The sequence below is a fragment of the Mustela nivalis genome, assembly GCF_964662115.1.
Source record: "Mustela nivalis genome assembly, chromosome: 5".
NCBI lineage: Eukaryota > Metazoa > Chordata > Mammalia > Carnivora > Mustelidae > Mustela > Mustela nivalis.
Genome location: NC_139024.1, coordinates 156,924,908 through 156,939,927, shown reverse-complemented (window position 1 = coordinate 156,939,927; position 15,020 = coordinate 156,924,908). Strand labels below are relative to the sequence as shown.

General features: G+C 48.9%; 1 protein-coding gene and 1 pseudogene across 10 annotated transcripts in view; one reads left to right on the top strand and one right to left on the bottom strand.

The window, feature by feature from the left end:
* Window positions 1-1,244: 1,244 nt before the first annotated feature.
* On the bottom strand, window positions 1,245-11,241 carry LOC309864187 (zinc finger protein with KRAB and SCAN domains 4 pseudogene; annotated as a pseudogene). The gene is made up of 3 exons (XR_014316698.1): window positions 11,194-11,241; window positions 5,684-6,277; window positions 1,245-4,400 (listed from the first exon to the last, which is right to left on the bottom strand). The product of XR_014316698.1 is annotated as a zinc finger protein with KRAB and SCAN domains 4 pseudogene (transcript).
* ZSCAN31 (zinc finger and SCAN domain containing 31) overlaps window positions 11,097-15,020 on the top strand; it is an 18,264-nt gene continuing 14,340 nt past the window's right edge. For 7 of the 9 annotated variants that reach the window (XR_014312031.1, XR_014312032.1, XR_014312033.1 and 4 more), the window contains exon 1: window positions 11,097-11,581. The gene's annotated coding sequence lies outside the window, so the exon portion shown is untranslated. Of the gene's footprint in view, window positions 12,625-15,020 lie in introns of all 9 variants that reach the window. The other 2 variants (XR_014312035.1, XR_014312039.1) reach the window with 1 other exon arrangement.

The window sequence follows — 15,020 nt, the reverse complement described above, 5'->3', positions numbered from 1 at the left end:
AAAAACATTGGCAGGTCCCAATGCAATCTCTGTCAAAATACCAGCAGCATTTTTCACAGAGCTACAACAAACCTAAAATTCATATGGAGTCACAGAAGACCCTGAAAGCCATAGCAACCTTGAAAAAAGAAAAACAAAACTGGAGACATCACAGTTCTGGACTTTAAGTTCTATTACAAAGCTGTGATCATCAAAACAGTATGGTACTGGCACAAAAATAGACACATAGCTCAATAGAACAGAACAGAAAACCCAAAAACAAAGCCAAACTCTATGGTCAGTTAATCTTTGACAACGCAGGAAAGAATGTCCACTGGAAAAATTCTTGTAAACAGTCAAGGGAAAGCTGGAGAGCCACGTGCAGAAGAATGAAACTGGACCACTTTCTTTACCGCACCCAGACATCCGTGCAAAATAGATTCGGGATCTTTGGCCCACACCCCTTCTGTGGTGTTCTTTTTCTTTCCTTTTTTATCTTCTGGTCATTAAAATTTGTGGCTTTATTTGTCTTTCTTTGGAACCCATGCAAACATGTGTTCTTTTTCAATTTCTTTGTTCCACTTCCACAGCAGGCAAAGTATTACCACTGATTTTCAAAAATGAGTGTAATCAATTCACTTGGGTATCATGTTAAATGTGTGTTCAGATTCTGCAGGTCGGGTTTTAATGTTTAATAATTTCCCAGGTGATGCCTATAATGTTACTTGTATTTTATTTTCTGTTGCCACCTTAACAGATTACCACAAACTCCCAGTGGTTTAAAACAACATAAGTTTATTATTTCACAGTTCTTTAAGTCCGAAATCCCAGTTAACTAGCTTGTTTCTCTACTCCAGGTGCCACAAGGCCACAATGAAAGTGTTAGCCATTTGGGTTCTTCTTTGTAGGCACGTAGAAAGAATCTGATTCCATGCTCATTCTGGTTATTGGTGTAATTCAGTTCAGAACTGCGTTGCCCATATCCCGGTGAGAGAAAGCAAAGATTAGAATCAATGGAGGCACACAGTGATCATGGGTTAGAAGACACAACACAGTAAAAATATCAGTTCTCTCTACACTGATTTTTGGTTTAATACAGATCCTCTCAAAATCTCTCCAGAAATTTTTTGTAGATATAAACTTATTCTAAGATTTATATGGAAAGGCAAGGGACCTAGGAAAAACTAAAGCTTGAAAAAGAATAAAGTGGGAAGAATCACTTTGGCTGATGCTAGTGCTACGGTCTGTCTACAGTGCTCAAGAGAACGTGGTGTAGACATAGAGTTCAGACTGGAGAACCCAGAAGCAGATCCACACAAAAATGCCCAACAGATTCTTCACAAGGTGCAGAAACAGTTTAGTGGAGGAAGGATAGTCTTTTCAGAAAATGGTGCTGGCACAGTTGGGCATCCATAGGCAAAATAAAATAAAAATAGCTTAAATTTCACACCTCATACAAAAATCAGCTCAAAATGAATCATGGACTACAACATAAGACCTAAAACTATAAAATGTTTAAAAGAAAAGCTGGGAAATCATCAGGACCTAGATTTATGCTAAGATTCTTAGAATTGATATCAAAACCGTGGTTGATTAAAGGAAAAATTAATAATTTGGTCTTGATCAAAATTTAAAAGTATTGCTCTGTCAAAGACTTAAGGATTGAAAGCCAAGCTACAGATACGGAAAGATATTTGCAAACCGTATCTCTAACAGAGCACTTGGTCTGGAATATAGAAGAGGCGTCCGCTCGCAGGCAGCAGCTCTGGGCAGAAGTCCATCAGAGGCTGGCCTGCAGAACAGCCCGCAACGGGCATTCACGCCGCAGCCACGCCGCCTCCCGGGCGCCCGCACTCACTTTCTGCTCCTCCTTGCAGGTGTTTCTCCGATTCCGTCAGATGAATTTAGACACGTTTCTCTCCAACAGAAATACCAAGACAGGTGGAGGGCTACAGCTGCCAGGGGAGGACACTGTGTGACTCGCTGGCAGCTCAGGGAGCACAGGAGCAGTGCGGTCGAGTCCACCGCAGCAGTGGCCAGAGCACTGGGGAACCTTCCTTCCTTCCCCGAGGTGCGGCTGGGGTGCAGGGCGGGAAGGATCAGCTGCACACTCGTGAGCCTAGATTGACACTGACTTTCATTTTTAAGTGGCCATCTACTCAGCCCCAGGAGACAGACTTTTACTTCCGGTTATGTCATGGGGCACCTGCCGTCCTGCCTTTGGAGACAGGCTGTGAACGTTCATCAGCAGGTAGCATGTGCCCCGTGTACCCTGTAACTTAGCAAGTGTGGTACAGGTGCAGGGGCAGGAAGACCCTCGCTGTATCTCTCACCCACTACATAGTCAAGAACACGTGCTCCCAGATCCCAGGAATTCTTACCTGTTCTGTGTGGCCACCATCTTCAGAAAGGGCACTGTGGCCTTAACAGCCTCCGCTGTGGCACCAGATTTTTTTTAAAAGAAAGGCTGACAGGTTTGTTCAGAAAACAAACAGCCCTTTTTAGATTGAAGCAATATCTTTAAAAATGTTTTAAAGATTTATTTATTTGAAAGAAAAAGAGCATGTAAATGGGGAGGGGTGGAGGGAGAGGGAATCTCAATCAGACTCCACACTGAGTGGAGCCCAGCGTGGGGCGAATCTCACAACCCTGGGATTGTGACCTGAGCCACGATCGAGTCGGCTGCTTAGCCGATTGGGCTGCCCAGGCGCCCTGGCAGTTTTTAAATCTGTGTAAACAACAAGCAGGAATACGCAGATATGTTTGCTCCCTGTGTCCTGTGTCCCACAGGATGGCACCAAGGAAGCCATGAGTCAGCAGCGCACGTGGTAGAATGTCCTGCTGCAGAGGAGCTGGTGTGGTGCTGCAGCTGAGCGAGCCCCACTCTGCAGGAGAGGAGACTGCCCCGCGACAGTCACCACACAGGCCAGGGGCATGGCAGGCGGCCTTGGACAGGCTGCACACCATGCTCACCCAGTCCCACTTTCTGGGTGGACCACAGGCCCACAGCAGCTGCTCTTGAACGCTGGTCTGTGCGGCTCCTGCGTGTGGACATGGGCTGTCAGGCAGACTCACAGAATGAGGACGGACATGGACGGGGAACATCTTAGGGGAGAGTTCAGTTCTCCTGCTCTTCGAAGGGGAGAAAACTGCTCATCTTTGGTTCCTTAGTGTGTGACTTAACACTGTGAGATTTGCTGACTGAGTTTAGCAATAGGAAAGAAAAGTTTACTTCCAGAAATGGGAGTGTGAGCACTGTGGTCTCTAGCAGGAGGGAATTTGTGTTAGTAAGAGAGCGAGTAGAATCAACCCAGCTTTAGAATCATCCACTCGTCAGGCTTGCCTGGTGCTGAGCGAACAATACGGAGCCCGTCACTTATCTCTGTCTCTCAGCTTCGTACCCACCCTTCTCTGTCCTGATCTGGAAGCAGGGGCGGGGAGGCATAAACGTTATTTCCTAGGTTCTTACTATCAGTTGGAATAACTGGAAATCAAAAGAGGGGAGTGGGGAGGAGCATGGTTAAGTCCTAATTCTGTAGTGAATACTCAGTATTGTAATGGTCCGTTTTATGGGTCAACATGACCAGAGCACAGGGTGCCCAGACATGTGGTCACGCATTGCTCTGGGCATGACTGGGGATGTTTGGGGAGGACACTAACGTCTGAGCTGGTATATGCATAAAGCAGAATCTTTTCCCTAATGTGGATGGCCCTCATTCAGATAGTTGAAGGCCTGAACAGCACAGAAGTGCTGACCTTGCCTTGATAAGGGGGAACTCCTCTTGCCTGACTGCCTTAAGCTGTATACACGTTCCCGACATACAGCCTCATCCTTGGGGGTGATTCATGCTATTCTAGTAACAGAGCCAGGGTTTAGAGGATTTCTAGTCATTTGCAATAGTCCTGTAATCTGGGGGTATTCCAGCTGGCTTGACAGATTCTGTCATTTTCTTCTTGGCACTTCTCCCCGTCTCGAGCTGTATCACTCTGCTTATCTGCCGCCGCCCCCCCAGACCCACGGACTACCACTTAGAGGCCTCCACGGTTACGTGTGAAATGAACAGAAAACCAATTCTTTCCAAACCAAGTTTCACTTGTCTATCTTTGTATTATGTCTGGGCTCGATTAGGAATACGTTCCGCCACTGTTTAAAATTTCCCTTTTAGTCTCAAAGTACAGTCAATGATGACCAGCGTAGTGGTCAGAGGACCTATCACGTGATCCTTAAGCTGGACGAAGGCTGTAGAATTCAAGCTGCCCAGGAGACAACACTCACCGCTGTCTGCTGAGGCCTGGGTTCCCAGAGATTCGCGCTTGAGCAGAGCCTTCTTTGGCTGCAACTCGGTACTCCAAGGCTTCTGAGCTGGTGTCAGCACCGCCATCTTGCAACAGAGCAGCTGCCTCTGGTCACCACCGAGGACCTGGAAGTTTCACTTGCTGATTCATCAGAACTTCTAGTATGCTTTCTCTGTGCTAGTACTTTCTGTTTTCCAGGCACTAGTTCTAAGAACCTTGTGAATCACGATTCACTGAATGCAGGTAGCAACAGCTCTATGAGCGAGGAACTACTATTATCTGTGCTTTTGTGCTCAGGTAATGAAGGCCCAGAGTTGAAGCAACTTGCCCAAGGTCACCCAGCTAATCAGTGGTGATGCTAGTGTGGGGGGGTCAGGCAGAGGGACCCCAGAACCCATGTTCTTAGCCACTATCGCGTGCTCCCTCGTTACATACATTGTGCTCTTATGAAGACTTTGGGAGCTAGTGTTAAGTTTCCAGAATACTCCTGTCTTTTTGTATCTGAAAAGTTGAGGGCAACATTTCTTGTTTACAGGGCTTTGGGACCAATAATCAGTACGTACAATCACCTGACTCAGAATGCTGTACGTGGTTTGTCCCCACAAAAAGCAGGCTTCCTTTCAGAAATTTATAAACAACTGTTTTCTAGTTACTTTCTCCCATGGAGCTCAGACTTAACCACTTCTGTGGAGAATGAGGAGCCTGAAGCTAAGACCCTTGAAACGACTTCAGTGCTCAAGGGCTGGCAGGCCGCAGATCCCAGTCCACAGCCCTGGGCACCGGGTCACTGCCTGGAGGGCTCCGCCACGTGTCCTCTGAAGGAACATCCACAAGTCAGCGTACGGAGGACACAAGCTCATAGAAGACGCAGGGCTGTTTTTGAGCCTGAGATTCTTGAACTCCCACTCAAGTGGTCCAGAAAAAAGCATTTTAATGATTCCTAGCCTCTAAGAGAAATTTGGCATTTCCTTCCATTTTAAATGGAAGCAACAAACCAATGTGGTGTTAAGCCATAGGACTGAGTCACCAGTAGAAAGTACAGATGTTTTCATACCACATCATAGCCGGGCAGACATTGTCAAAGTCATTCATGCTTAAAAAACTTGGAAACTCTTTCCGTTACTGGGCCTGTCCCTTGGTCTTACTATTTGGTGCATTAATTTTAAAGAACACATAGATAATTTTATCACTGAATTGTTTCACGCTTGGTTAACTGTGTTTCAGTACAATCGAGTTCTTTTCTAATCCTTCATGTTCTTAAAACTACCAGCACTCCGAAGGGGCAAAGAGGTTTATGATACGAAAAGAGACTGAGAACTTGTGGGTCTTCCAGAAACGACCCTCACTCCGATGCTGAGACTCAGGGAGAGACGGAGCTCGTCTCTGACACGAAGCCCTTCGCCTCTACCTGCGGCCCTGGCTCCTCCAGATGCCTCTGCAGATACTCCAGGAGCACCACCGCCTCGTCCCCGCTCTCCGGCTGCTGCTCCCGCACCCAGGCCTGCAGCGCCTCGGGCAGGATGGTCAGGAACTGCTCCAGCACCAGCAGCTCCACGATCTGCTCCTTGCTGTGCGTCTCGGGCCGCAGCCAGCGTCGGCAGAGCTCCCGCAGCCGGCTCAGCGCCTCGCGGGGCCCCTCGTCCTCGGGGTAGTGGAAGCCCCAGAAGCGCCAGCAGGAGTTTTCTGAACACTGCACAGGGTTGGCCTCCCCCACCACAGCAGAGGCCTCTTCCTCTTCCTCCTTTACGACCAGAAGCCCAATCTGGTTCTTTGCAGATTGGCTGTCCAGGGCTGTGCCTTCCTTCGATTCTCGAGATATCCTGGGCCAAGGCAGGGACTTGGGCCTCACGCTAGTGGGCAGCTGTACTTCTGCAGAAGATTTCTGCTCGTGGGAGAGCGGTATTAACCAGTGAAGTGTTAGCAGTCCCTCATCTCCCTGTGCCCAGGGCTCAAGGACATTGCTGGGGAGCTCTGGGAACACTGCTATATCCACAAATCTTGCCTAAGTCAGTGAAACTGAGTCTCATCAAGTCTCTATATCCAAATACCAGCAAACAGGTGAAATACAGAAACAAATTAAATGAAGGTTTTTCAAATTTTCTACACACTGGAATAATTAGAGAACTTTAAAAATAACCTGATACCTTGGGTGAACCAAGATCAATTACATCAGTCTGTGGGGGTGGGGGGGACCTGGGCATTTAATAACTTAAATTTTTTTAGATGATTCCAATGTGCAGCTGAGTTTGAAAACTAGTAAGTTAAAGATACTAAAATAAGCAATCAGCTAAGAGTGTGAGACATTTTATAGGACAGAAGACTGAAATTGTTCCTTAAATAATTTTTTTTTTAAAAGGAGGAGAGGGGGTAAGGAAAACTGTCATAGATCAAAGGAACTGAGTTGGAGCACCTGCGTGGCTCCGTTGGCTAAGCATCTGCCTTCGGCTCAAATCATGATCTCAGGCCCTGGAATCTCAGGGTCCTGCAATCGAGCTCTGGGTTGGGCTCCACCCGCAGCCCAGAATCTGCCTGTCCCTCTGCTTTGCTCCTCCCCTGCCTCCCCAGCTCATACTTCCTCTAAGATAAATAAAATATTTAAAATAAATAAATAAGAGACTTAGTAGACAAATCAACCGAATGCAAGTGGTAAGTTATTTTCGGATCCTATAAGGAAAAACAGCTGTAAAAAAGACCTATTTCAGGGGCACCTGGCTGGCTCCGTTGGTAGAACATGCAGCTCTTGATCTCAGAGTCATGGCTTTGAGACCCACTTTGAGTATAGAGATTACTTAAAAATAAAATCTTAAAAAAATCATTTCAAATAATTAGGAAAACTTGAACACAGTGATATTTAGGAATTACTGTTGATTTTGTTGAGTCTAATAATAAGATTACATTAAGGTCCTTTTTAGAAATTCACACTGAAGTATTTGTATTAATTGGTAAACAGATAAGATTGTCGCTGGGTTTTCTTTACTAAAGGAAAGGAGAATGAGAGAAAGATGAAAGTCGGGGAGAGGAGGGAAGGGGAGAGGAGGAGGAGAGGGAGGGGAGAGAAGAATGAAAGAAAATGGCCAAAAGACCGTGGTTGTTGAATTCAAGGTTCATCTGAAATGTTGGAGATCCACCCCCTCCTGCATTTAAAAACCAAGTCCTACCTTCCTACTTTCCTTCCTGCATTAACAGTGTAAAAGCATTTAGGTGGGGTCACGGGATGTGGGAGCCCACTTTGGGGGCCACTTTGGAGCCTCTGTGGTGTGAGGAGGGTGTCGTGGGGGTGGGGGAGGCGGGAATGACGGGAGAACTACCACCACCTATTTCACATCCCTATTCACATGTCACCGCCTGTCCTATTTGGGGTTTCAGCCAGGGGAACGGAGTGAGAAGGCACCGGACTGAGAAACTTGTTAAAAAGAGGCAGTGTTGGTCAAATAAGGAAACGTATGGACGGTAATGGGAGCAAAGTTGCTGATTATCAGAGAAGAGAATTACAAATGCAGAAAAAACCCAATCTGGTGTGAACCCTGTAATTTGGATTGGAGTTAGCAGTGTTAATATGAACTCAATTTCCCACACTTAAGTAACAACACAGAAACACATAAGGTCTGTACTGAAGTACATTGGGCCAGGATTCCGGACTCTCGAGCTCAGACGCTGGCACATGTCCGGCACTGGGCCAGACCCTCATTCCTAATACATGAGGCCCTCCACCTTCACTGTTAAAAACCATTCTTGCTCCTGCTGAATCCAGGTGGCCCCAAGGAAAAGGCATCTCCAAACTGTAAAGACTTGGGGATTGTAAGCATCACAACACACACCAGTTTGGGTCTTTGCTTAGGGACAGATTTTTCTGTATTTTACTTCTCCCTCTTAAAATAGAGACATCATCCATTACAAAGAGAACTGATGGAAGATAAGGTTTAAAGAAACGTCCGAAAAGCCAAGACCATGCATGAGAGAGAATGCGCGGTCATAATTAGAAATAACCACAGTAATAACCATGGCAAATCTTTAAGCAGTTCTTACTCCATGCCTGGCACTGTCTTAGGGGCCTTACTCACCGTAACTCGCAGGTCGCTCACAAGCCCGTGGATTAGGTGACCTCATTCTCTCCCCATTTTATAGAGCAGTCCGCTGAGGCACAGAACCTACACAAATGTAGGTTCGGTTCTCTAGGTAAGAGATTCTGAGATGTATGTGCAAGACATTTATTGAGTGCCGTAGAGAAGCACTATTGGGTGGAGAGGGAGGCTGAAAAGACACATCAAAAAATTCTTCAAGGAGCTCTGGAATCAGAGCAATTGTCCTTGGGAGTGTCTTGCCTCAAAGCAAGGAGTCAACATTGCACAAAGCTCTCAGAAGTCAGTGGCCGCTGAACGTGACGGGCCATGTTTGGGGACATGATCTTAAGCTGTGGAGTTGTCATTGTGCCCGAATGATGTGTATCAAGAGCTTCTCATTCACTGAAGCAGTGGGGGGAATGTGTGCCTCAGTTGTGACAGAAGGGAGCTGACCACCAAGCAATAGATTCACTGCAAGAATCAATGACTGAAGTCTACTATCCCACATTTAGAGAGTGAAATGATCTAGATAGGATCCACAATGGAAACGATGCAGTAAACAACCAGGTAGAAAACTGTGAGAGGGAGACTGGTGCCCCAAAGAAGAGTGTGTTTCAAGGAAGAAGGAGTATTAAAAAACGGGAAAGGTTGCCAAGAGGCTAAGATGACAGTTTATCACTAGAGTTGGGAACGTGGAAATCAAGAAGTTTCAGTGGAATGGCAAGGACAAAAACAAATAAAAAAAAAAGATTTCGGTGGGTTTATAGAAGAAGGGGTATTTTTCCATTTCTGAAACATGAGCTTAATTATTCAGACCCACTCTCTTAGCGAAAACAACCTGTGCAGCATGCATTATTTAGAAGTAACTTGTTAAAAGCGTTGCAGAGCTCCTAAGATAGTAAGGATTCTCTATGTAAAATCTAAGTAGAAGTGAAAGTTCAGAGAGGCGAGCAAGTACTTAGGCTGATTTTTATCCTGAGACCTTTTGCCAAACAACAACTTGATCTTCAGTCTGATGGTCTTTTTTTTTTTTAAGATTTTATTTATTTATTTGATAGAAATCACAAGTAGGCAGAGAGGAGGCAGGCAGGGGGGGGGGAATGAGGGTGGGAAGCAGGCTCCCTGCTGAGCAGAGAGCCGGATGCGGAGTTCCCCCTGCTTGTGTTCCCTCTTTCTCTATGTCTCTGTAAAATAAATAAATAAATAAGATCTTAAAAATAAATCATATGGTATTTGTGTTTCTCTGACTTTTTTCACTTAACATTATACGTTCTAGGTCCATCCATATCATTGCAAATGGCAAGATTTCATTCTTTGTTATGGTTGAGCAATACTCTGTTCCATTTATATACATGAATATACCATTCTTCTTTAACCACTCATCTATCAATGGACACATGAGCTGCTTCCATATATTTGCTGTTGTAAATAATGCTGCTATGAACATAAGGGTGCATATATCTTTTTGAATTACTGTTTTCATTTACTTTGGACAAATACCCAGTAGTGGAGTTACGAGATTATATGGTAGTTCTGTTTTAATTTTTCAAGGAGCCTCCATATTGTTTTCCACAGTGACTGTGCCAGTTTACATTCCCACCAACAGAGCACAAGGGTTCCTTTTCTCCACAAACTCGCCAACATTTGTTGTTTCTTATGTTTTTTTGAGTTTTGCCATTCTTGTGGTTTTGATTTTCATTTCTCTGATGATGGGTGATGTTGGGCATCTTTTTAGGTGTATGCTAGCCATTAGCATGTCTTCTTTGGAGAAATGTCCATTCATGTCTAATGCCCATTTTTTTTTTTTTTTTTAAGATTTATTTATTTGAGAGAGGGAGTGCTTGTGGGGGGAGGGGCAGAGGGAGAGAATCTCCAGCAGACTCCCCACTGAGCAGGGAGCCCCATGCAGGCCTCGATGCCACGATCCATGAGATCATGACCCAAGCCAAAACCAGCAGTCGAGGCTCAAGCAGTTGAGCCATCCAGGCCCCCTTAGAAGAAACTTGCTGAAGGTTTACCCAAATGTGAACAAATATAAAATGAGTTTGATGGGGCAGGTTCAGTCTGTTAAGCGTCTGAGTCTTGATTTCGGCTCAGGGTTGTGAGATGGAGCCCCCGGTGGGACTCCGCGGATGCTCCGGTGGGACTCCCGGGATGCTCCGGTGGGACTCCGCGGATGCTCCGGTGGGACTCCCGGGATGCCCCGGTGGGACTCCGCGGATGCTCCGGTGGGACTCCCGGGATGCTCCGGTGGGACTCCGCGGATGCTCCGGTGGGACTCCCGGGATGGCCCGGTGGGACTCTGCGGATGCCCCGGTGGGACTCCCGGGATGCCCCGGTGGGACTCCGCGGATGCCCCGGTGGGACTCTGCGGATGCCCCGGTGGGACTCCGCGGATGCTCCGGTGGGACTCCCGGGATGCTCCGGTGGGACTCCGCGGATGCTCCGGTGGGACTCCGCGGATGCCCCGGTGGGACTCCCGGGATGCCCCGGTGGGACTCCGCGGATGCCCCGGTGGGACTCCGCGGATGCCCCGGTGGGACTCCCCGGATGCCCCGGTGGGACTCCCGGGATGCCCCGGTGGGACTCCGCGGATGCCCCGGTGGGACTCCCGGGATGCCCCGGTGGGACTCCCCGGATGCCCCGATGGGACTCCGCGGATGCCCCGGTGGGACTCCGCGGTTGCTCCGGTGGCCTCTCCCGGTCCCCGCCCCCCCCCCCAGGCCCCCGCGCGCTCCTCCCCCATCCTCCTCCGACGCTCCCACGGAGGCCGCCCGTCCGGCTTAGCCCGGGGGCCCGTGTTCCGCGGGCAGAGCGGTAACTGCGCCGTAATCGGCTCCAGCGCGTCTCATTTCACCTCCGCGTCAGCTTTGTGTCGCCGCGTGTGCACCTGTCCGCGGCCCATCCTCCGCTCCTCGACTCCAGACCACAGTCGCCGCAAAACCCTGCGTCCTCAGCCTCACGACCGCCGTCTCCTGTCGTGCTGCCGCCACCGGGGCCGAGCACTGGAGCTGGACGGACCGCCGCGTGTCTGAGGCCGCCTGAGCGCAGAGGACTGGCGCTCCGGGGCGGGCGCCGGGCCGAGGTGGCCACCGAGACGCAGCGCCCTCCGGCGTCCTAGAGGGGACGGGAAAGCTCTTGGAGGGCGACGGGGCTCAGGCTGCTGACGCACTTCCGGCCTTCGTGGCCGCGGGGTTGCCGGGCTGCTGCTCCTGCCGGCGCTCCGGAGCGTCCCTGGGCGGGAGGTGAGTGTCGGCCCCGGGAAGAGTGAGCGCCCGCGCCTTGGACTAGGCGGGAGGAGCCGTGGGCGCTGGCCTGGCCCCCGGACGCCGCCCGCAGCCGAGAGGAGAGGGAGACCCCGCGGGCGCCGGAGCGTGGGGCGGGGGCACCGGCTGGCTGCGCCCGGGGCGGCCGCACCCGCGTGCCCACGCGCTGCGTTTAGCGGGTGTTGGCGTTATGGAGTGCTCTTGTCTGCCGGCGTTTCGGAGGAAGTAGCGAGCCTCGGGAGAGGTCATTCGGGAATAGTCCGAGCGTGGCAGCGCCCGGGGAGCCGCGCGACGCCCGCCCTGGGCGCCCCGCCGTGGGAGTGTCTGTCCGGCTCTGGGTCGCGGCGTCGGACGCAGCCGCGGACCGTGCGAGCGGGAGCCGGTCTCGGCCCGGTCTCGGCCCCGTCCCGGCCCCGTCCAGTGCCTCGTCGCGGGCCGGCCGGTCCCCCGGGAGAGGACGCCGCTTCCGGACTTGCCCGGTGCCTCGAGGTGTTCAGTGGCTCCTCCGCTGCCCGGTCACTGTAACTGGATCGTGCTTGCGGCTCCACCACCGCCCGGTGGTTTACGGGTCCCGAATCTCTTGTTGCTCGTACGCGGAAGCCAGTAAGAAAAATGCTCGTCGGGGCTTTTCCTTCCTGAGTTTAGTTAAGTAACAGGAAATTCTCTTACAAATTCTGCGGTTCCGCCCCTTTAGCATGTGTTCGCTGGCTGACCCCCAGCAGGCACCGAGCATCTGTGAAGTGGCTTCTCTTGTGGGTGACACGTAACGCACAGAAACTGGATATCGGACTTAGGATGAGCTCTCCGGCCTCCTTCGGGACTGTGCATCTACCTACCTACCTACCTACCTACACGTACCCAGCTCGCCTGCAACCTTATGACTTCTGTTTCACCAAGTTGTAAATCTTCCCTGCCCCTCCGTGACCTGCAAACTCCTGGGCATACCCAGCTCATAGCGCAGCTCCAGAAACATCTGTGCAAAGACCGAAGCACTTTTTTACAAAGATTAAGCTTTTTGCTTTGTTAGTATCTTTCAAAGTTGAACTAACTTGAAGAATACAGTAACGTTATACATCCGTGGAAGGCTTTCCAGATCCAGTGCAATATGCTCTACCCCCTTCTTTCAGCTCTTCTTTCCACTCTGGGCTTTTCTGCTTCCACCGCTGCCTCCACCCTTCCCTCAGCTCATTCACCGTCCAGGAGCAGGGCTTCTTGACACATCAATCCAGTCTTTTCACGTCCTTTCTTAAAAGCCTTCCATGACTTTTGCACTTAAAGTCCAGGCTCCTGGGCCCTGCATGATCTGGCGTGTCTTGCCAGCCTCAGTTTTTACCACCTTCTCTCACTTGTCTGGATCCACTCCGGGCTCCTCGCATTTGTTTGACCACACCTCTTCTACCTCAGGGCCTTTGAACAGAGTCGGGTGCTATTCCTGTCCCCACTTCTGCTGGTTGCATGGGTCACTCCTTTTCACTCTTAAGGGCTTCACCTAGTTGTTACCTCACCTCCCACCACTCTGTCTTCACAGGTCCTCCATTTATTTGGTACCTCAGGGTTTGGTTGGTTTTCCTCACAGTACTTCTGTCACCAAGTCCTTATTTCATATGTCTGCCTCCTTACCCACTTTTGTTGTTGATGTTACTTTTAGTTTGTCTTTTCTATTGGAATGTAAGCGCCAGCAAAACAGACAGGGGTCCTCTCTTTTTCACCATCGTATCACTAGTGCCTCCCAAAGTGGCCTGCTCAGGGACCATCTGTTGAGTAAAATGAGTGAATAAATGGCGACGGTCTCTGTCTTAGAACACAGTCAGGAACCAGGATATCAGGAGAAATCAAATAGGGAAACTTTGAGTGCTTAATATAAACTGCACCAAATCTATGTAGTATATTTAAAAAACACAAGAGTCTTAAAGTCATAAGTTGTCAAAATTCAATTTTTGGGGGTTGTAGGATTGAAGTTCTTGGTAGAACTGAGGTCCCCCTCATGCCTCAGCTTCTAGAGGCGGCATGCTTTCCTCTACCCGAGGCTCCGTCTTGTGTTGACAAGCCAGCAGATGTGCCTCAGATTCTCCTCATGCTTCAAATCTGATGCGCTCTTCTGCCACCAGCTCAAGAATCCTCTACTGTTAAAGAAATCATGCAAGTAGTTTAGCCCCACCCAGAGAGCAGTCTTGCTGTCATAAGGACAACTAATTTATAATCTTAATTATGTTGCTGGGTGAACTTGGGAGACCCCAGGCCCTGAGGCTTTGACTTAGCTGGTCCCAAAGATATCGCCAAAGGGTCTTGTCTCGTGACATAAAGAATTTAAGGACAGACACAACACAGTAATGACACCTTCTCAGAGATGTGAGAGCGCCAGTGCATTGCTGCCCACTGAAGTTTGGGTCTTTTTTACTGACAGTTGTCAGTAAGGGGTGGAATATTCATTACCTGGGGCCGGGATTTCGTGGAAGCAAAGTTTCGTGCTAGTTTGATTTGGCTTCTTTTGGCTTTGTTTTGGAGTACTGCCAGGGTGGGCCTCTGACTTTCCCTACAGCTGGCCATGAGCTCCTCCTTACTGGCCTCCAGGCATCCTGTTAGAGCCTCACTGACTGCCTGCTCTGACAATTAGATCTTAATTATACCTTTGCCGTGGAAACAAACAGTCAAAAGAGAAATACTGGAGGACAGAGATCATGGGGCCATCTTTGAATTCTGCCTACCACAGTCCTACTATTTATTTGTTAGGCAGTTGATGGATATTTGGGTTGTTTCTACTTTGGAGTTACTATGACTAAATCTGCTCTGAACATGTATTTAGTTTTAGTGGAGTGAACACTCGTTTCTTTAGGATCTGTATCCAGGAGTGGAATTACTTAGTAACACCTGTGTTCCCCTTGTTAACAAATGATGACACTATCACTCAGTATCTGAAACTCGAGGACAGAGCTGAAGACGTGTGCTGACTAGGTAAAGTCCTTCCGAACAGAAGAGATTGCTGATCTTCTCTAGGTGCTTTGAGAAGCACGGAGTTCAGTACTGCTGGGTCTTAATGGGGTCAAGGGGGCTGACATCGTCTGTGGAAGCGTGGTTTCATGGAACAGACTGTTGTCCATTGTTGGGACTTAGATGTGTTTATTGGGATGAGTTATTCTGAATTGGTTGATTTTCAGAAGCTGTGGTGTCACTGATTGATTGACTTGCAAAAATATTTTCTCTGAAGTGAATTGTTGAAATGATTGAACAAACCGCATCTGGGCTACTGGACACCATGGGTACAGACCAAGCAGTCTTTTCCTAGGAATGAGTGAATTTTTTTTCATTCTAAAGCTTTTTTTTTTTAAGTCTTTATTTATTTATTTGACACAGAGAGAGAGAGATCACAAGCAGACAGAGAGGCAGGCAGAGAGAGGGGGAAGCAGGCCCCCTGCTGAGC